Raw genomic sequence first — 17,969 nt, forward strand, 5'->3', positions numbered from 1 at the left:
TAGAGGGGCCAGGGGGGATTTGGTTGATTATATAGGAAATCACTGAAGCATGACCAGAGCGGGACCCTCACGGTTAGGCAGTCAGTGGGCCCCACTTATGAAAATATCTGGATCCGCCACTGGCATGACTAGTGAGGCCTGCTTTTTAACAGTCAGTGCCCCCACCCCCTTTATGAAAATTTCTGGATCAGTCAGTTTATGTGTAATGGTAAGTTATTGTTGTTTTATCTTTTATTCTCTGGCTTTTCTCGTTTAATTAGATTTTTGGTTATAAATTAATTTAATTGGTATCCTCTTTCAATTTCATCATTAACAATAGACCTACACCAAAAGGCCCTGTACTGTAATTTTCTATCTTGCCCAAAAATACTTTAAATAGTACTGTTTTCACAAATGCTTGCTTGAAACACAACTTTTAAAATAAAATAGAAGCACTGCAGGTAATTTGCTTTTATTCCACACCAAAGGAGAATAAATGTATGATAAAGTTATAATGTTACCGGCATTATTCTACATATATTCTGAGACTATTATAACACTATGTTATAGTCTGAGGTTATAGTAGTCTCAGATGCATTGTATAAGGGCTTTAATATAAGGGCGGGTATAAGGGACGAAGTAACACCATGTGACTATTGCATTGGTTGTCGTGATTTAAACACGATAAGAGTGTTTCCTTCCCCCTAAATCTCATGATCCTCATTCAGTCATTGAACAGGATAGAAACTACTTCAGACATCAAACAATCTGAAACTTTTCAAGTACTTTCTATATGCTCATGTGCAATTTCTTGTTAGCATAGTTTTGTACTTGGACAGATAATCAGAATGATCAACAATCAAGTATTGACAACAGTCAGATCTATTTCCATTGGTCTCATTTGAAGAAACCAGGTATGCGCCATAATGCGGTAATTTTAATTCAGCCATGTACAATATATATATACATCCAGTCATTTTTACTCAAGCGTTACAAATAAGGTTAAATGTTAGATTTTTATATTCTTTTAACTGCATTCATGGCAATTAATTAGCCATCCATCATTAGTTGTTTGTGGGAAAGACACCAAGCACTCTTTGTATAATTCAACTTAATATTGCGAGGACAAGCTTTTAAAAATAAAATCTTTTAAAAAATATAAAGATTTTTTTTCAATTACATTTATTTCTTAATTAGGCCAAATGAAATAATATGTGTGTTTCCTATTACATCTTTGAAAAAATAGGATAGGTAGGGGATTTTTCTTATTTTACAATTTTTTTTTACATTGAGTCTATGGGCTGATGGGAGAGAAATTCTGACTTTAACAGTGCTTATTGATAAATCAAAAAAACTTTAGGGTAGGCTATTTCTAAGCTTAAAATATAGGGTAGTAGCGGAAATAAGAAACACACATTTTTTTTTATTTGACCTTACATACAGGAAAAAGATATTTTTTTTAATTAACATTGTTTTAATTTTATATAATTTCACTCACAAGTTGACTCCTTTTCTAGATTTTTTTTGGAAGATATGTTTTAAAATGGTTGATGGAAAAGTACAACCATATCTTAAATTAAATAAATGGATGTTCATGATGAACATCAAGAAGCAATGAAAAAATTCAGTGTTTAGAAACTCACTATCTTTTTTATTATACATGTATGAAAGAATGAGAAAACTGTTGAATCATCGTGACTGTTGTTAAGAAGCTTTCCATTTAATTTTGTTAATTACTACCTGGGAACAGTCATGACAGTATATCAATATATATGTTCCTGTTACTATACACTTTTCATTAAATTTCTATAATTAACCCTTTCCTCTATAATGATGCCGCTGTGTTGTAGTGCATCAATTGAAACGTTTTCATGTACAGTTAACATTGCATTAAAGTACAAGTATTTTCTGCATTTCATTGAAAAATCCTATGCAAATGAAGTATATAAAAAAAAAATGCTCTGGAGAAAAGGATTATAAATCAGTCATTGACATTGTCAGTTAATTATTTTACTATTTCATACTTTTAATTAAATCATGTGGTCTTTTCGGAAAAAGATCACTTCATATGTACTCATATTATGCAAAAATTAAAAGTTATAGGCTTGAAGCAGAGATTCACTATACACATGTATGTCTGGCATGCAGAATGTTGAAAGCAAGTTAAGAATTTTACTTTATGCATGTATTAGCCGTTGTGCATATATCATGCATGGTACTTTTACATCTTTGAATAAGATATAGCCGTAATACGGATGTTGCAGAAACGTCTGTAATACGTATGTTTAAGAAACGTCCGTGAAACGGAAAATCCGTTTACATCAGTTTTTACACGTACGTTTTACGGATGTATTTTTACAGACGTTTTACGGACGTAACCGTATCATCCGTAATACATCCGTATTACGGACGTTTATTACCACATCCGTGAAACGTCCGTAGCTATTTTACCTGTGTAAGACTAGTCTGACTTGTATAATTATTCATCTGCACCAGTAAAGGAGTAAGTTCAGTAAGGGTCACACTTTCTGGTTGAATGCCAATTTTACAATGGACTAAGTAATCAATTATTCTCTGGACTTAGTGAAACCGTATTGAATTTGAATAACAGTGAAAAGTTAAATTTATTATTGTCTGAATATCCTCGAAAAACAGCTCGATACTTAGAACAGTCATTAACAAAACGCAGACAACACTTATATTTAAATAGTTAACATGTATATAAAATGTCTGATGTCAATCTGAATTAATACTATAGTATCTATTTAAAGTGACTTATAGGTCCATTGGGCCGGGTGTCATTTAATTGAAATATTTCAATATTGTACATATTTTGTTATACACAATGTCACTATAATAAACATATTTGTATTATATTGTATTGTAATTGACCCCACATATTAAGTCCATTGTTTCAAGTTAATGAAAGGCAAGTAAGAAATGGAAATAGAACTATTTGTGTACAGCTTTTCTTATAAAACGTTAAACTTTATCCAAATAGGCTGAAGAAGAGATTTTGGTAAAATTTGTCAAAAACGTCTTGATATCAACAATATTTATGCCTAGGAAACAAAGAGAGCAGCCTTCGATAAACTAAATATTCCAAATATATTTGTTAAATGTTATGACAAACATTATATTAAAAGGTTTTTTTGTCAATGTATGCATGAGCCCCATTGTTCGAGTCCAGAAAATCAATGGAGATTTACCTGTTTTCATTGAAATTTCGTGGAAAATAAAAATGTGTGCTATTTGTGACGTCATGAAAGGAAAGCTAATATGTAAATTTTAAACAAATAGACATATTTCCTATTAGTTAATAAATCCTTCATTGAAATTTTGTCTAAAAATAGGGGCAATGTTAAGGCCTTACCAACCTACTCCTTTCATTTTATTGGTTAACTGTGGACAAGTGGAATAAAGAGCTGCGCCATGAGCGCATAGTACACCAGTCGCCATTTTAGCATGTCATTATGCTTTAAATGAATAATAAAATAGAAAGATTTCGAAGATTTTCAACAAATAAATTTCTATAACTCCACATTGTCATATCAGAAATTTACCAACAAAAAAAAAGAAACTAGCGGCTCTAAAGACATGAAAGAGCTAGTGTCACTCACCTTGGTCTCTGTGGATATTCAACAAAGATCACTCTTCAACATTGTAGATGAATAGAATTCATGACAAAAATCTGTGTTTTTTACCTTAGATTGCTGATCATTTATTCTATTTAGTTTCTCTCTCTAACTTCTTTTAGTTTTTGCTCAAAACACAAAAGAGGGTAACAAAATCTTCACTTCCTATAGATAGTGACAGTCTAATAACTATATCGTCAACATTTGACTTCTTAGTTGATCTTGCCTTGCTGATAGTTTTTGTGGTTTAAAGTGTTTATTTATCTATTATAATTTTTATCATATAACATGTATAAGGCAAAACGCAAAAATATGGTAACAACTGTCATTAATTAATGGGCAATAACTCCAATACCGAGTCGTCGAACAATTTCATCCATATCCTGTCTTGCTTTTCATTTTTGCTTATGTAAGTTTCTATCTATCTATAATATTCTTTTAAGATATAAGGCAAAAACACAAAAAAAATGGTAAACATTGTCATCAAAGGGCAATAACCCTCATAAGGAATAGACTGACGATTTAGAACATACAGATTTATTTGTAGAACTTGTTTTGCTGATTCTTTCTTCAATTTAAAGTTTCTCCCTATCTATTATCATTTAATTTGTCATTTAAAGGCAATAACTCCTGTAAGAAGTCATCTGACAGTTTTGAAGTACAAAACATTTTCTACAGCTCAACATTCTGAACATTTTTGCATATGTCAGATTTTCTCTATTTATAACGGTTTTCAAAATAGAAAAAAACTTGCATTTTACCATTATGTTCTAGTTTTAGCCATGTCAGTCAGCCGGGTTCATCAGACACATTTTTTAACTAGATATCTCAATGATGATTGTGACCAAATTTCAGACGAGAAGATTTTTGTAAAAGTTAACAACGACGGACAATGACAACAGACGACAGACACCAAGTGATGAGAAAAGCTCAATTAGCCCTTCGGGCCAGGTGAGCTAAACAAAAGCAGCTTATTTCAATAGATAAAAACAAGTCACTAAAGTAACATGTAAACTGCTCAAAGCATTTTTGAGTTATTACTGTAAATTCAGAAATTATTGCGAGGTTTTTATTATTGAGAATAATGCGACTGAATAGGTATCGCAATAATAAGAACTCGCAATCTGATACCTGAAACATAGATGATTGTATGAAGTTTTTTTTTCGAAATCGCGATAACTAAACTTGCATATTTGTCCTTACCTGAAAAATCGCAATAATAAATGCTCGCAATAATTTCTGAATTTACAATATATCTGAAAACTGGAAAATCCCCCCTAGTATATCTTTGGTGAGTTTATATACAGTAAAACCTGCAATATAGGTCACATCAATTCTCTTGTGGTAATACGTATGCATTTCGAACCTCAATTCAAATACTTTATCTACTGTCACAAGGGATATTTGTATATGCCAATGCAGGTTTGCCTGTACACGGTAATCCTTTACCTCAACTGGCCTGAGACTTCTTTGCCCTGTTTACAGCACAAAACAGAGAATTTATTTTTTTTTCAATATAATGCAGTTGAAATTTATTGTTAAATTACCTTTCTAGCATCAGCCTGTACAACTGCTTGGAATCTGTCAATGTTAACAATGATACCAAGTAGGGCAGATGAATCACATGAGTCATCAAATGCTGTGAAATGTGCCATGTGTGTCTGGAGGAACAATCGGGATAAATCCACTGCACTCTTGACTCGGTAATCATACCTGGCTCTATTCCGTCCATACAAAGTTTTGTTATTGTTAATTGCTTCATAATTTAGTTCTATGTTGGTAGGTGAGTATCTTTTGAGATAATTTCGATATGTTTGTTTATGAATTTTGTTCCGACTTGTTAGTGAATAACAAAGTTTTGTAACAACCGGCACAACATATGTCCTCAGTACTGGAGATATGATTGTATGGAGACAGATACCCACAATTAACCATCTTTTTCTTCTGTCATCTAAATCATCTGGTGGGCCTATATACATAAATGAAAAAGTAAGTAAGTTTGATTATCTCCCTATACCATGTACAGGACTAGGTCTGTGTTTCACATACAAATCTAATGACTATAAAATTGATTTTCAGAATACTCAATTGTTCAACTAACAATTAATTTCTATCTTAAGGATGTACACCTCTGAGGAGCCACAAATTTCTAGAATTAAACTTTTTTTTTAACCTGATTTTTTGGTTTATATGACTGTAAAAAAATAATTGGTGAAGAAAAAATCATATGGTGGTGCACTTTTTTTTTTGCTACAGCCATTTGAAAGTTCCCAATTTTGATGATTTTCCCATTTTTCATCAATTTTTACCCATTTTTGAATAAATACATGAAATACTTAAAACTGTTTTTAAACATTATTTGTTGAAATGTAATAATTATCAGAATAATAATTATAAATACCAAGCATATCTGCATATCGGAGAATTCAGCTACAAAACCAAAATCTGTTAAAAGTTTTAATAAATCTAACGTATGAGGTAATGTAATGTAAACTTAGACAAACATATTATTGTTACGTCCGTAATTAATCAGTTCCTAACTCAACCTTGCATTCTCGCAATTAGTCTTAATTGTTATAACAATTTTTCGTTATTGTTATGTTTTCAACGTAATCATAGCCAGTGCCTTTTGATTATCCTGTATTTGTAGCATAGTGTTATATATCTGACATTCTTGTGAGAATCTTAATCAGTACTTGTCTGTACTATCACCACCAAGGGTGACTGGGGAATAAAAATGTGGTCACCATTGGTCTCCCTCCTACCAGCAGTAAAAACCCTTGCCAAAGTAAGGCAACTGTTTGGCTCTGCGAAATGTAAAAGTAACCAGCCACGTCATGTCAGAATGGGGACATTAAATCAGATGCCTCACATAAAGATGGTGCCACTCTCTTTGTATGTTAAGAACCCTTGCAACAACTCATTGAAGGGTCCGTAGATGTCCTGTTGGAAGGCTAAATTTGTGTCCCCATACAATATACCCTAATTTTCCCGTAATTTCCCTGACCTTCATCCCATATAGCCTCTATTACAAGAACTATATATTGTATTTATTGTTCATTTGTTCTCATCCTGAACATGCATGAAATATTTGCCACTGGATTCATTCCATTTGTACTATCACTATGAGGAATTAAAAGTTGAACCAGAGGACAGTCAATTCAGAGAGTCTTGCTCTAGTTAACAGATTATTGTGATGGTTTATTTTAATTAATGTTTAACTTATACAAAGCTTGCAGACATTTTCTATTGTACCATAAACATGATAAATTCATACTGAAACAATAAGATAAAGTTTTATTACCCAACTCCAAGGGTTTAGAAGTTAGTGAGCAGATACAGTTTTCGTGAATATATCATGTATATATACAGACATGACAGAGGTGACTAAGTGGAACGAGGATTTTGACCATGACCATAATACTTCAAGGTTTTAATTCTTCCTTATACACAACACATCTAGCTAGCAGTCGTTAATAATCATGTCTACATGTATTTTTGTTTATACTTAACTCCTAGGGCATGTAGGCGACAGTAGGGTTTACAAATAAAAGAAACCAAACAATTTGTTAGACATTACAAAATAGGGACATATAAGTGGTTACAATAGACCTACTGTCTATTTATCTGTAAGGCCCTAATAGTCAATTGTGGAAGGCTGTTCTTTTAAAATATTGGTTAGGACTTGATATAAAAACAAAACATCTTCTTTCATTCATATATGCCTCTTATTTAAAAAATGTTTCATCTCTTTCTTAGAAACATGGTATTAGACATGATAAATAAAAAACAAATACTGACTAAGACTGAACAATTATGAAAGTCAGAGTAAAATGTAACACAAAGTCCAATCTATACCTGTAGTTCTTGATACTTTTATCTGTATGTCTTCTACTTGTGACTGTAAATCAGGTGGTATTGTCCGTTTTAGTGGTCTATCTTCTGTAGGTTCAGTCATTCTGTCATATGAAATCTACTCAACAGTCAATCTTTATACTATAGAGCTATTCATTGACAATAACTGTGAAAATATAAATAAAAACAAATGTACATGTATATCCAATTTATCACAAATGAAATTAACCATGTTAAAAATGTGTGTTGAGGTTTGTACCTAACTGATTTACATGTTGTAACCAAAAATTGATTGACCATGTTGACTAAAATAAATCCTTTATTTTACTACCCATATTAAAAAACCAACAGCAATACCCAAAATGATGTGACTTATGTTCAATACACCTAATCGCTATTTATTCCATTCCAGATAAGTTCTAAAATTACACAACTTTTTCATCCAGTTGAAGCTATCTGGGGCCCTGTTTAAACAATGCACCATGCATGATACTTTTTAATGAGATCTGTTTAAAACATCGTAAATACTTCAAACAAAATATTTTTTGACTATAATTTGAGTTTCGAAAAAGTGGATCATAATCTATCAAAGTTTCGTATTGATTGCTTTCAAAATTTTTCCCTCCCTCAGCTCGTTACTGATGACCTTTGTTGTTTACCTGTTCAAGGCCTGTTGACCCAAACAGGAAGTTGTCTAAATAGATATAGGAAGATGTGGTATGAGTGCCAATGAGACAACTCTCCATCCAAGTTACAATTTATAAAAGTAAACCATTATAGGTCAAGGTACGGCCTTCAACACGGAGCATTGGCTCACACCGAACAGCAAGCTATAAAGGGCCCCAAAAAATTACTAGTGTAAAACCATTCAAACGGAAAAACCAACGGTCTAATCTATATAAAAACGAGAAACGAGAAACACGTATGAACTACATAAACAGACGACAACTACTGTAATCAGATTCCTGACTTAGGACAGGTGCAAACATTTGCAGCGGGATTAAACGTTTTAATGGTACCAAACCTTCTCCCTTTTCTGAAACAATAGTATAACATCACAACATAGAAAAACACACTATAAAATATCAATTGCATGAATTGGAAGGCTTAACTCAATCAAAAAACGTAAATTAACACACAATGAACGAATAAATTTGACCTGTGACACCTGAATGCAAATACACAGTTAATAAAAAATTACAAGGGATAAATAATTAAAGTCAAAAGTAAATAAACAGGTCTAAATGACTGTTTTTTTGCTGATTGGACTAAATACAGTCAGGGGTACTACTTGTACAAGCAATTTTTGAAGGCCTTGCGCAAATACTTAAGATCTTTGCGCAATCAGTTTCTTTGTTGAATTAATGAGATGAAGCATTGAACTCTTATCAAAAATTATGAGCTAACCTGGGAAAAATCATTAAAGGCATGTTTTTACATCTCAAAACTTGAGAATTTTTGTGGGATTGTAAAATTTGTTTACTTATACAAGTAAATTTTTGAGAAAATTAAGGGGATATTATTCAAACATTATAATTAACTTATATAAGTATATTTTTTTTACTTCTTCAAGTAAATGAAGATTACTTGTACAAGTAGTACCCCTGACTGAAATAGCGATAAGGTGTATATGTATGAGCTTTTGATTTTGCCATTTGATTAGGGACTTTCTTTTTGAAGTTTCCTGGGAGTTCAGTATTTTTGTGATTTTACTTTTTCCTTACCTGGCAAGATGAACGTCAGAACGATGCATTATTCATGTTATTCTGGGTATACGCCAACATAAGTCATGTGTCAGTGTGTGTCTGGTCAAATAAAAGAAAATTAAATTTCAATAAACCAAGGATTTGTATAGTATAGTCTTACTATACACATCCTTGAATAAACCAACTTTTCCGGTAACATGTTTATGCCAATTTTGGATTTTTTGTACTTTCGGTTTGGCAGGGGAATATAAGTAAGGGGGAGGGAAACCAATGATAATATGCTGGGAAGATCTTATTCGAACCTTTTTGAATTTTACCATCTCAAACGACTAAATATCAGAGATTATCGAAAAATAAATCGTATCTTGCCATTGGTTTAAAAACTTTACGTCAATATGACAATCATTTATAACATGAATATTGATATATTTGAACTCTATTATTCTAAAATTAAAAGGTCAATACACCGGTTTGTTTACTAGCTAACGCGTATTAATCACAGCCATGCACATGTTTAACTGACTTGACTATGATTATATATATATTTTAAAGTGGCAACATTTAAAAAAAAGAAGACCTTAAATTTATTTGTTTCCGTTGTGCACATATTTTTTGTAAATTATTAACGAATTGGTGACAGGTAATTTGCATTCGACCTGCAATGCTCCCTTACCGGGTAGTTGTATTCGAACTGTTCGTTGTTCAGTTACTCTGAGTCAGTGATGATAATTTCATTTTTTCCGTCTTCATCTTTTTATAGACATTTGTTCTATTAATATATGGATGCATAATTTAGCTACTTATAACTGGGACTATTATACTAACATAGTATAATAGTCCCAGCTTATAACAAAAGCGGTTTAGTATGCATCTGAGACTACTATAACACAGTGTTATAGTAGTCTCCAGGGGGCGTTTCCAGGATATTTGAAAGAGGGGGCGTAAACTACATTCTTCCGCCGAGCGGAGCGAGGTGAAATTTTTTTGGACCTTTTTTTGGCTAAAAAACATAAAATAATTGTGAAATGCACTAATGTAACGGTTCCCGCGGAGTGACTTGGAGCATGTATATTCTATAGTTAAAGTGTCAGGGTTTGATATTTTTATGCCGAATTCTCTCCATTAATTGTCTATGGTATATTAAAATGATTGGATGGATCTTAACAGCAGTAGACCAATAACGAGAAATTCCAAATTCTAGGGTATAGGGCGTTACTTTACATTTCAATAGTCCTAGGCCAGGATTTTATGAACGGGAGGTGTAATTCCGGTTGCCCTGGTATAGGGTCCATGGGGAAGGTCAGAAGCTCCTGGATTTCAACAATTTAGCATCAAATTATGAAGTATTATAACAGACTCCATGATAGACAAATTGGTGAAAATAGTCTGCCTTCGGATCATTCAAATTATGTATTGATTAACATGTGGATATCAAATCTTTGGAAGAAGTTGTAAATTCAGTTTAAAGGTTAAATGAAATGGGCATGAAAAATGAAAAATAAATCTTTAACGATAGCTTTTTCTGAACTTTTGATATATATATTTATCCATACCCGACCGTTTTGTTAAAATATTCCAATCACTGTTTTGGTCTTTTGGAAAATGTTGTTTGTGCTGTATTTAGACCCCTTTACCAAGAAATTTGTTTTGCATGCACACGTATAAAGATTGCGGTTTTTATCCAACTCAATCATAGGTTTGAACGTTGTTTTCAATTTAGTAGATATAAAAAGATGTGCTATGAGTGCCAATGAGACAACTCTCCATCCAAGTCACAATTTATAAAAGTAAACCATTATAGGTCAAAGTACGGTCTTCAACACGGAGCCTTGGCTCACACCGAACAGCAAGTTATAAATGGCCCTGGAAATTACCAGTGTAAAACCATTCAAACGGGAAAACCAACGGTCTAATCTATATAAGAAACGAGAAACACTTATGAACCACATCAACAAACGACAACTACTGAACATCAGATTCCTGACTTAGGACAGGTGCAAACAGTTGCAGCGGGTTTAAACGTTTTAATGGTACCAAACATTCACCCTTATCTGAAACAATAGTGTAACATTGTATTTATAATACCCGTTTTAGATAGTCAAATCTGACCCCTTCCAATGCAAGGCGAAAAAAACATAACCCCATTTCAGACAATTTAGCTGAAAATGCAACCCCGTTTGTCGGAACATACCCGGTATCATATATATAGCGAATATCCCCCGGGTAGATGTAGAATGGCCATTGGGGAAGTGTCACACAAAACAACCATTTCAAGTATAGATTTGCTTACTGCTTTGGTTGTTTAAAAAAAGGTGTCCAAGTCACCCATCGGATGGGGGAATCAGTATAAAAAGAAATCAGAGTATGTGTTTAATTAATGAATATGATAAATTGCCATATTCAATACAATATAACGATAATTTTTTTTTTTATTTTTTTTTTTTAAAGGGGGGGGGGGGCGTACGCCCATTACGCCCTTACCTGGACCCGCCCCTGGTCTCAGTATGCATGGAAAACAGAATAATTGAATCCAGTTTTCTATATTTTTTAGGACCACTGTATTTGTCAATGTGAAATCATATAATATATAGATATTAGAAGATGTGGTATGAGTGCCAATGAGACAACTCTCCATCCAAGTCAAAATTTAAAAAAAGTAAACCATTATAGGTCAAAGTACGGTCTTCTTCAACACGGAGCCTTCAAGTTGGCTCACACCGAACAGTAAGCTATGAAGGGCCCCAAAAATTACTAGTGTATAACCATTCAAACGGGATATAAAAAAAAACATTATTGTGTCTTTTTCTTTTCTTGTCATCTTATCAATAAAATCAGAAGTCCATTATACTAGACTAGTCTAGTAATGGACTTCTGATAAAATCTATTAAAGAGTTTATAGAAAAAAGATGTGGAATTATTGCCAATGAGACAACTCGATAAGAGACCAAATGACACAGAAATTCAAAAATGAACAAAGCCTTATAAAAGGCCCGGAAATGACAAATGTAAAACAAATAAAACGAGAAAACAAGCGGTCTAATTTATGTACAAAATAATGAACGAAAATCAAATATGTAACACAGCAACTAACGACAACCACTGAATTACAGGCTCCTGACTTGGGACAGGCACATATAGAATGTAGCGGGGTTAAACATGTTAGCAGGCGCCAACCCTCCCCTAACCTGTGCTATGGAGGAATAGTACAACATAAGAACAAATCATAAACATCAGTTGAAAAAGGCTTAACTCATCAGATGGATATAAATAGAAATACATCTATAACAAAAACACAGACTCTTTGCATTCATTTAATAAACCAGCTAGCTCCATCCTTTGACCACAACCTGTGATATATTCGAGGCGCGGATCAAGTCATTTTGAAAGTGGGTTTCATTGGGTTTAGTTTTTATACGACTGCAAAAAAAATTTTGCGGTCGTATATTGGTATGACGGCCAACGTCGTCGTCCGAAGACACATTGGTTTTCGCACTCTAACTTTAGTTTAAGTGAGTGGATCTCTATGAAATTTTACCATAAGGTTCAATACCACAAAAGAAAGGTTGGGATTGATTTTGGGGGTTATGGTACAGTTAAGGAATAAGGGGACAAAATAAAATTAAGCATTTTTGTAACTTCCAGACATAACTTGTGTGTTAGTGTATGGATCTCTCTGACACTGTACCACAAGGTTCCATATATATCACAAAGGGAATGCTGGGATTGATTTTGGGGGTAACAATAAGGCTGAAGTAATTTGGTTCACCTTATGTTCGGCATGACTTTAACAGATGACCATACAAATAATCAAAATCAAGGATAACAATAAGGCTGAAGTAATTTGGTTCAGTCACCGGTTTGTTAATAGTTAATAAACTATTCCCAGCTTCTATTATTTAATTAACTGTTGACACAGGGATATACGTCTCGTTGTAAGCAATTAAAATGATAAAATGGAAAGGTTAAAATAATTGCAAATACTTTTACACATTTTAACTAAGAAAAAATATTCCAAGTCATTCAATGCCAATGACCAGAGGCGCAAGGCTAACTAATCTCCATGGAAATGAGATATGCTAAGGTGCGAATCCAGAATTTAAAAAAAAGAGGCCTGAGGGGTTCGATCCAAGTCTATGCTTATACAACAGCATGCCAAATATGATCGAGTTCTTAAGTACCTAAACACAGACTTGTTCAAACAGCGACACCACGCTATAAACAGGTCTCACATTAATGAATTCATAGAGGCAAAACAATAACCATCAAGAATGTTCATAACAACCAGGTGTTTGTTGGCATGCACCTCTTTCTTAAACATTTCATGAAACCTTATAATGAAAATCAGATTTATATTTTTATATTGTGTAACACATAAAGGATAATCACCCTGGAATGTAATTTAGAAAATACCGTAACAATATGTTTTCACTGTATTACCTAACAAAAAGCCCAATATGGTTGCAAGAGCTAAACGGTATCAGATTGGTCTTAGCTTCAAAGAGCCAGTGAACCAATACAATCAAACCTGTAGGGTATCAGTGTTTGCGTTTGAAGTTCCCCATAAGTATTCTATTTTGGTTCCGATTGGAGACACACTATGGACTAATTGTCATCATAGGTGGTCAAACGTTCATATTTAAACCAAACAAGAACTTTTTCTTTTGTTCTTATTTCCAAAAGACTTCATAGACATATTGGTACAATATATATGTCTCTGAACACATGAACTGAAATGAAATCAAACTATGAAGGAATATTCTATAATAATAACTATTGTGAATATTGCTATTGTGTTTAGTTTCAGTGAGTTGTCTGGTTTAAGAGGAAGCCTTGATAGTTGGTCATGTTGTTGGAATTATTTTACACTTTGTAATCTTTGTGTCTTCCATAGATTGCTACACAAGGCCATACATAACTGTGACCTGTATTTTCTAGCATTTACATTGGTCTCTGCATGGTGGAAAGATGTCTCATTGGAGATCATACTACATCTCCCAATTTTATATTGATAATCATATAGATCCAAGAAAATAGAAGCTACAAGTATCATTCTATTAAACATACAAAATTTTTGAGAAAGACAATTCTGTACTTTTGGATATATGGTATTAATTATAGACAATTTCAGTCAACTTGAAATTTCACATAGACAGTTAATTTTTATGTGAGCCTGTCTGTTTTATTTAAATGGTTGACAATATATCATTTATCCATTTTATATCCTTGTGACATTAAAATATTCTGAGCATACATGTAACATGACATGGGAAGAAAGATAGTCAGACATACCAAATAGTTCTTATATTTGGGATATTACATGTGACTGTAATAATATATATGTTAATATTTTCATGATAGCGGGTCTAATAACCACTTGACTTGGTTTAAAAGATTTCTTGGATTATATGAAAAGGAAAGCTTTCATTTTTGATATGCAGCTTGAAAATGTTGAGTTGAAGTCTATTAGCAATTTTAAGATCTGCCATGTCTGCTGTGCAGCTACATCTTGTTTCCTGGTATTTTAGAATTAATTGCATGCAGCCACAAAGGTCCAGACCTGGTATTGTTCTTTTTTTTTTCTCTATTTTTTTATGCTCTTGTTAAAACAGTTTTAAAATTTATAACATCTTTTCTGGTAGCTCATTTTTACCTGAAAAAGAGAAGTCATATAATATCAATCAAGAATTAACAAAATTGGCATGTAATTACATATGTATAAAAGATCAGTGGCGGATCCACAAAATGTTCATAAGAGGGGGCCCACTCGAGTCATGATTCAGTGATTCCCTAAATAATCAACCAAATTTTTCCCACAAAAGGGGGGGGACGGCCCGCTGCAACCCCCCTAAATCCACCTCTGAAAATAAAATTGTCTTACTGTTACTGCGGATTCATTTTAATATCAATTGTGTATACAGCAGAGAAAAACAGTCCAATAAAATTATATTTTCTAGAAGTATGTAAGATGAGTAATGTACTATTAACAAACAAGTCCATTTGCCTTGCTTATATACACAAATGACAAAAAAATGTTTTTTTAACTGAAATATAGAACTCTAATAAATGTTTGTACATTCACTGATAAGCTGATACGTCATTTCTAATAATTATTTCATATATGTACTTACACCTTAATATCAAAACAGTCTCTGTATGTACATGTATCTCTTTCTTTCCATTTCACATAACTCTACAATCAGAACAGCATCTGCAACAACCAAAATTTAAGGTTTATGACCCCTTCTGTAGCCATGTGAATTATGAAATTTTCAAGCTGCAATAGTATCAAAACAGCAAAGATAATGAATAATAGAGATGGGCTGTTTTGTACATATACCAAGGGGAAACTTCGTGCAAAGCATTATTATTTATTGTTTCATTGCATTTAATAGAAAAGGGGGATTTTGTGGCAAATAAACCAAGATTTTTGTAGAAAATCCACAGACTTTAAAAAAGAGATTTTTGTTATAAAATTTTAAACATAGATTACTCACTTGTTTTTCTATGATATGCTAGCATTTATTGTTTACAAAAAGTCCTAAACAACTTTCAATTCCAAAATACCTCATGCTGAGTCACTAAAGTCGAGTGCACCCTAGAAGGTGTACTTGAATTGGTCCATATTTATATTTGTTCTAACCAATATTTTGATTTATAAACTTGTCCTAAGGAAATCATTGCTAGCACTGCATGCAATATTCCTCTATCTATCAGGCATAGAATGGTCAAATATTAGATTACCAGGGAAAGGCTAGATTTTATTTAAAATTACATGTTTAGCATTGAAACAACAAAAGGATACATAATTCTTAAAGAGCTCTAATTAAGAGCTCATGTTCCTTGCTATTAATATTTATATATGCAACCCGACTTTAAATAAAGATTACTTTACTATACTTTACTTTAAAGACTTTGAGACAAACTTGTCATATAATCAGAAATGTTATTTCAAACAAAGCTGTCCAGTCTTTTGTTTTTTATGGTCATCATCATGGATTAAAAAAAATCTGAGTAAATACTTAAAAGTTAATCACTTTAAATTTGGTTGCCTTTATGAAAGGAGCAAAAATGCTTACCATGTGCAGTATACAAAGATTTAATATTGACCTGGCAGCAGTGACAATTAAACAATGACTGAGAGCACAACATGGTACATTTTTGTAAAAAATATACATGACTATATCATTGTATATCAAGCAGTGTAAATTATATAATAAAATCTAGGATGATATTCACTTACATTCTGCCAACACTTAAAGTAGGAACTATTTCTAGGACTATCGTGACTGTGTGGTAAACAATTTGTGAGGTGGTGTTTGATTAGCATATCAATAGAACAACAACAATGTCAACATGCAACTGCAAACTCGTTATTTTGTTGATTGATTTTATTTTTGTCATTCAATATCGATTATTATAACTTTGTCAATCATTTGTAATGGATATTATGTCAAATAATCGAATAGTTTATCTTTTTATGTCATATTCTTGAAAAAAGTTTAAATCGCAAGTACCTTGCGATTTCCTTTCGATATTTTTCAATAGCACAACTTTTTGGCCGTCTGGTTTCAAGAGTTTTTACAGTGCGATTATTATTGTCATTTAGATAGATCAAAAGACCATGTTATGAAATATTTTGTGGCAGACTTACGTGTCATTCTGAAATGTACGATCCGCTAAATCAACCTTTTTGTAAACACAAAACTTGATCTTCCCCGCATAAAAATGGCGTTTGCATTATAGTAAGGAGTTGTTTCCCCTTACTGGTTTTGGTATAAAGGGGAAATAAGTTAGATGGAGAGAAACAACACATTTAAGTTTACAATATTTTGTTCGGAACTCTCCGGATACTTCTGTCGGAAGCAGGACAAATCGCCCCACTTTTTCACCAACTCGCTCCACTTTTAAAAAAATCGCTCCACTTGTGAAAAGGGTTAAATCCTGTTAATTTTACTTCTGCCAACTCGCCCAACTAAATGAAAATAGGTGAAATCTAGATTATTGTATACTGAATTTTCAGGTCTGCCTATTCGCCCCACTTAAATGAAAATTTATCTACACAGTGGCTGTTTTGCCGGCACTGGCAAAATAGCAAATTTGGCAAAATAGCAAATTTGCTATTTTGCCGGCACTGATTAAAATATCCTAATTCAAGCCGGCAAAATAGCCCATTTCTATAGAAATGGCTATTTTACCGGCACCAGCAATATTTTGAATTTGTTATTTTGCTGGTTCCTTGTAAATAAAGAGTGGAATTTAATATTTACTTTTGAAAAGTACTTAGAAAATGTGCATTGTCAACACAAAAGAATAAAATAATTACTGGTATACCAGTAGTTAAATAAGAAAGCAGCTAGCAATATTTGAGACACATATATAATCGCTTAAAACATTTATCAGTCACAATGTAAATAACTATTAAGAATTTATAACAAGAAAAAAACAAAATGAAAATATTGAGCATCCATTTGTTGCAATGAAATCATATCTAAACATGATTTCTAAAATCAGTCAGTCTTATGCTTTATGTATGCATAAGAATAAAATCTTAGATTTTTAACTGTATCTCAGTATAAAAAAATAAAAGTTTAAAGTCTTACTGCATCATAAATTTGATAAATATAGATTCTACCACTGCATCGAGTGTGCTACGATATTTATTCCCTCGAGACAGTTAAATTTTCAGATTTAAAACGCGAAGCTCGCCGAGCGTTTTAAATATTTAAAATTCAACTGTCGAGAGTGGATAAATATCGTATTACACGAGATTTGGTGGTGGAATCTGTTTCTCTAA

The 17,969-nt window shown here is 32.7% G+C and overlaps 1 long non-coding RNA gene across 2 annotated transcripts; it reads right to left on the minus strand.

Annotated features, from left to right (window-relative positions):
• Window positions 1–14,208: 14,208 nt before the first annotated feature.
• LOC127718553 (uncharacterized) lies at window positions 14,209–16,941 on the minus strand. 2 transcript variants are annotated; one of them, XR_007989892.1, is made up of 3 exons: window positions 16,827–16,941; window positions 15,304–15,383; window positions 14,209–14,825 (listed from the first exon to the last, which is right to left on the minus strand). It is a non-coding gene; the product is annotated as an uncharacterized LOC127718553 (long non-coding RNA). The 2 variants fall into 2 exon arrangements; XR_007989893.1 differs by lacking the exon at window positions 16,827–16,941 and adding an exon at window positions 16,416–16,778.
• Between the last annotated feature and the right edge of the window lie 1,028 nt (window positions 16,942–17,969).

The sequence above is a fragment of the Mytilus californianus genome, unplaced genomic scaffold (assembly GCF_021869535.1).
Source record: "Mytilus californianus isolate M0D057914Y unplaced genomic scaffold, xbMytCali1.0.p SCAF_10, whole genome shotgun sequence".
NCBI classification, from domain to species: domain Eukaryota; kingdom Metazoa; phylum Mollusca; class Bivalvia; order Mytilida; family Mytilidae; genus Mytilus; species Mytilus californianus.